Source organism: Solanum lycopersicum, chromosome 9 (genome assembly GCF_036512215.1).
Source record: "Solanum lycopersicum chromosome 9, SLM_r2.1".
Taxonomy (NCBI): Eukaryota; Viridiplantae; Streptophyta; class Magnoliopsida; order Solanales; family Solanaceae; genus Solanum; species Solanum lycopersicum.
This window is the reverse complement of record NC_090808.1, coordinates 15,448,812-15,454,956: the sequence shown is the minus strand read 5'-3', so window position 1 is coordinate 15,454,956 and position 6,145 is coordinate 15,448,812.

The following is a 6,145-nucleotide window of genomic DNA, read 5'->3' as shown; positions in this document are numbered from 1 at the left end:
GGAGGTAGACACACTCAAAAATAACTTAAATCTAAAAAAGGAAAACTCTAGAAGAATAAATCTTGAATTAACTAGGATGAGAAGTGATCTAGAAAGAGCAAATAAGTGGACAAAATTCTCCATGATAGTAGCTCATCTAGGTAACAATAATAGGAACATTAAAACTGGAATAGGGTATGAACAACCCATTAATGGAAATCCTATGTTTTGCTTTATTTGTGGTATCTCAGGTCACTCTAAACAATATTGTCCTAAATACAAAGCTAGTGTAGAAAATAATGCAAGAGGAACTTATAAAACTGTTCAAAGGAACAAATATACTCAAAGGAAAAATAATCTACCCAAGTGGGCTTATAGAGATCTTATTCATCCTTTTTATCAATACAAAGGACCCAAGCTAGTATGGGTTCCTAAATCTAACCTTTGAATTTGCAGAAAAAGTGTGAGTAAGCAGACAACATTCACCCATTGAACATGTTTTTCACATGCATGATTGTAACTAGAAAAAATTCCTCACTTGAAAAAAAAAGTAAATGGATGAATAACATTGACTGAGAAAAAAAAAGAGTTGAAAAAAAGAATTAAAAAAGAAGAAGGAGAAAGACTGAAGTATCTAACAATTATGCACACTAAGATGATCAATCAATCAAAAATATGATCAGCCAAGGAAAACACTTTAAGAAGGAACAATTTGAGACTTGGGGATGATTAAGGTTACATAAGTATCCCAAAAATGGGTAATGAACATTGCACATACTGCCCTCTAATATTGAATTCTATCCTCAGTTTTGTACATTAAGTTGTATGTCCCTATACCACTTTTAAAATCATGTTACTAATGTACTATAACATTATATTTACATCTAGCACAAGCAAAAGACTTAGTAACATTGAAGCAAAATTCAGCATTATCCAGAGATCTAAGGTATGTGCACTACAATTATTTATGACTAAATATAAAGTCAATGCACTTGAACCTATTTCTTCCACTTGTCCCAAAAGCTACATGCCCTAAATAGTACCAAAACAAATATCTTCTTATAAAGACTTATCCCAATGTGATGGTCTATGGTTGAGATGAATTTGATGGAGGACACCTCTACTTTGGTGCCTTATAAATACAAATTAAGAAAGTAGAGTGTGCTGGTTCTTAGGGGGAATCTTTTGTATTCAGTAAAGTCTTGGAGGATTTACATTGTGAGGGGGAATATTTTGGAGACCCTATACTTGAACAAAGTTCACTTGTTAGGCTCAACTTGAGTGCATCTAGTGAGGGGAAATCGATGAGAGATCCATCTGTCGAACCTAGTTCTTCTATTGAGAACCATATAAACTGGGATTTCGAATTGATATAAAAAAATTATAGTTGGTGCTGCACCTGATAGTACACGTCCATGGAACAGATTGAGAGAACATGTTCCTTTACAAGTGATATTCAAGAAAATTTATTCCTTTTCCTGACTCTATTGAAATTAAAGATGAGTGAACTATTGTTTCTGTAGAAGGAACATGATTGATTGAACAAGTTCCTTAAAAGTGATATAAAAATAAAAAGAAAAGGGGATTGAGCATGCATAGACCAAGGTTAACTTTGAAATTGAGAAGGCTGCTAATTTTGTTAATCCAAAAGATATTTTTGCTGCTGAAAAATGACTTTTATTTATACTCTCATCTTTTGATATTACCTATCCACTCTAGCCTATGACTTCCAATTTTTTTTTATCATAAGTGCTTCATTCTATGTTTAATTTTGATTACATTTGTGGTGTATATGCTTTTTGAGTAATGCTGATGTTGGGTTTGAGTTTCACGTTAATGTCTATCTCCTATGTTTGTGAAAATGCTTTGCTATAGCTCATTAGCTCATTGGATTCTTGATTTTTAAGTGTTTGTGTAAGTGATAGCCCTAGTGGCCATGAGTATCGAATTTGCCTAATGTCAAAAGGGGGAAGCAGCTGCATATGAGTTATGTTTATCTATTCAATACAAGCAGATAAAATTTACCATAGTCAAAAAGGGGGAATTTGTTAAAGTGTCGTTGTTTTGTAGTATGACAAAGTAAAGGAGTTGTAGTAATAACATGGCAAAAGAAGGAAGATGTATGTCTTATTTTCTGAGTTCGAAATGTATAATTGTCATCATCAAAAAGAGGAAATTTATTAGAATGATAAAGATTTTGATAATTGAAAAATACAGGAATAAATAAAAGAAAGAGGTTGTACAGACGTGTTCTTTACAGAACCAACCCGATTTGGATCAAGAGAACGTCAACAACGTGAATTAGAAGTTATAAAGGTGCGGAATTACTGTTTTTCCGACAAGAAACTAGTACAAAAAGGTTCCTTTTATAAAGGATCAAAGCCAAGTGAAAGAAGGAAAACTAATTCCTATTTAAGGAAAACTATTTAAGGAAATTTGTTTTCTTATATATTTAAGGAAATTGTGCTTTCTTATTTATGTAAGGAAATTCTGAAGAAAAGGAGTCCAAGTAGAAGTCAACAAGGATTTGGAGAAGGCAAATACAAGTAGAATTATATAAGGAGTTGTTGATGTTCTGATCTATACATAGGGATCTATTTGCATAAAAAAAAATTGCGCACTTACATAGGGAGAAGATCAAAACATTATCAAGAGGTTTGAGATTTATTGGGGGTGTTGCAATTTGTGAGGGAAAATTGTAAGATTGTAGTCAAGAGTCTTGTTTACAATCTGAGTTTTGTGAGTAGGAGTTGTTCGACAAGTTGTAGAACTTGAAGAACATTAGAAGATATAAAACCGGGGGTTTTTGGGTAGTTAGAAATTAGAGTTTATAATTTCTTAGCTAGGAATTAGAGTTTATAATTCCTCTAGGAATTAGAGTTTACAATTCGTTAGGCTACATAGCTTTGTAATCTTTTGTTGAGACTTGAAGTTCAATAAAGTAGACCTAAATCCTACAGATGTGTAGGTCATGGGTTTTACCCTTAAAAGTTGGGGTTTTCCGTGATAAAATATTGTGTTATTATTTTATTTGTTTCACAAAACGTAACTGTTGTAATATGTAAAGAAACATATAGAACAAATCTGTTCCTAAGGCGAATTAGAGGGCCAAAATTCCAACAATTCATTTTTATTAAATTTAAGTCTAAGGTCTATAAACTCATGCCATGTGTCAAGATGACTTGGCATCTGAGTCAAGTTCAACACGAATAAGATGATATCACATATTTAAATGATGTGATAATTTCAGGCAAATTCAAGAATCAATCACAAGTCGTCAAGTGTCCAAAATGACATATTTTGACCCGTCACAAGCAATATTAAATATCATTTTGTGATAAGTTTGATTACTTACCTAAACCAATGAGAAGAAGTCAATATAGTTCATTTACACTTGACTGCCTACCTCCTAGAACATTAAATAAGAGCTTACATAATTTTCTAAGGACATTCTGTAAGCATTGTAGAAAGCATCGACAGTTCTTCAAAGGATTAATCATAATAGTTCTGCCGGGAGATCAATTCAAAACAACAAAGTGTTGTCTGACGTTTTCAAAGATTAAACACATTTTTAGGAGGTTCTAATCATCCTGCAATTCGATAAAAAGATACTACAAATAAAAAGTTGTTGAGAGTTCTTAAGCAAAGTTGTTTGTTGGAGTTTGTTGTTCGCTATGTTCAAGTGTCGAGATTCACATTGTTGCCCCGGAAAGGTAACACTCTCATGGATTTTGTTTTCATCATGAACTATAAATGTAGCTTTTTATTATTATGTATTACACTGTAACAGTGTCCATGTCAATGCAGTTCTTTGATTTTTTTTTTTTATTTATATTTCTAATGACCATCTTCCATCGAGCTGTTGGCTCCACTGGCATATGGAACTTCATGTAATAGTATAATTGAAGCCTTATCTTTGCAAATTATGAGGATATTTCGTGTGAAGTTATACATATATGCCAGTTGTCCAATTAAGTTTAATTAAAGTTGTTTGTGATTAATTAGTTAAAGTTAGTTACAATTCTATCAGAGTTAGTTAAGTTGTAGAAGTTTGGTTTAAATACAGATGTATGAGCTTTGCTCAGATAATGAGAAGTTCTCTGTTTTGCTTCTCCCATGTATCTTCACACATCTCCTCTATAATTCTTCGTTGAATAGTCTGCATCTTATGATTTCCTCTTGCAAGTGATGTCCGACACCACAAAAGGAGTGCATGTGATACTCGATTTTTTTTGTGTGTGTGTCAATATCTCCTTTTCCATTTCACACTCGAATGATAAATAAAGACTTCTTTTGATCTTGTGCCGTAATTTTCCAAATAATTTTATTTTGTCCAACAAGGTTTGACCACCAATCTACAGGTTATTAAAGCCCTATCTAAATGTGGCAGTATGATAATTGTTTAACAACTATTCTAGGCCAGTCAAAGTTATATCAATTCTTCTAGTGTGGCATCATATTATAATTCGAGAGCTCTTGATTCAATACAAATTGACAAATAAATCTATGAGGAATGTAAAGCTGACAATTGATAGTCATCATGACTAACGATGACATAACTCCAATGGAGACTAATGAAATTATCATTCCAAGCGCTAGACAATTTATCACTATTTATGATAGACAACTTTCACGCTAAAGAATATTCAGAAGTGGTGGAGATTGCAAATATCTACATCTTGCGATGTGTGCAACATCCAAGTATTTAACCATCTTCTCTCCAGAATTTTACACCGTTCTGATAACGACTGGCCTGATAGTAAGTGTAAAAATAATCACCAATTCATTCACACACATACTGTATACTAACTATTAATTCTGTCTCTCGCACTTCTGTTTGATGAAGATGAGATCTCTTCAAGCCTCTACAGATACTTTCCAATAAGCGCATTGCTAAATCAAACCTCTCTCTATGAGTCGTTAATGTAATACCCCGGAACTTCTCTAGAAGATTCAAACCATTCTTCGTATGATTATAAATATGAACCCGATATATGCGTTAAGATCAATTTATAAATACTAGAAGTGTGTTATATGTGAATTAGGGTCATAAGGAATCTCTAGTACTAAGTTGAGTTCAAAGATTCCTTACCAATTGAGTTTTCTTATGAGATCATGAAAGGGTATGTTGGATATTAATTGACCTAATATTTTTTTTACCATAAATAAGTTTTTCTTTTCCTAAAAGAAAATCAGTAAGTCTCCATATTTTAGTAATCTTTTTTTTTATAGGAAATTTTTTAGGACTATAAATAGAGGATTGTTCATACTAACTTAATTAATATTCACAATGTAGTCCTCAAAATTTTGAAAGTTTTGGTTAGGGGGAGAATTTGTGGGACACAAGTGATAGCATATCACTTGTGAACATGATCCTTGTATTTTGAGTGACTTAGTTGAGGTTATTTCTCTCTATATTTTGTACTCTTATAATTATATAGTGGATTGCTCATCTATTTTGTGGATGTAGGTATATTGAGCTAACCACATTAATTTTTTTTTGTATCTTTTGATATATTTCTCGTTTGTCTTATTACTCATGGTCTTTTAAGGTTTGATTTGCTATCTTCCGCATGAAACCTAGTTATTTTTGGTCATAACAAGTGGTATTAGATTCATGTCCAAAGTTTAATGATGAATCGATGTTCATTAGTTCAATAATTGATGGTTGAACAAGGTTAAAAATTGATTGTTCATATTGAAGAGTGTAGTTCTAGCTGTAACATATTTAACAGTAATGAAGATTTTATTGGAGAAATTGTTTCAGAGTGGTTCTCTGTGTTGAGACATAGATTTTGCAAATGAGACAACGAAGAGGAGATGCAAGTTGTTGAAGATTATGTGGAGAAAGAGGACAGATTTAATTATTCTATCAGAAATTCAAGTCGAGGGGAGATATGTTGGGTATTAATTGCCCTGAAATTCTATCCATAACTAAGTAAGTCTCTATATTTGACTAGGAATCTATAAATAGAAGATCGTTCCTTCTAATTTAATTAACATTCACAACGTAGTCTTAGAAATTTGAGAGTTTTGGTTAGGGAAGAATTTGTGGGACACAAGTGATATGTTATCACTTGTGTGAATCTCTTTGTATTCCGAGTTTGGTTGAGTTTATTTCTCTCTATATTTTGTATACTCATATTTATATAATGAATTGCTCATA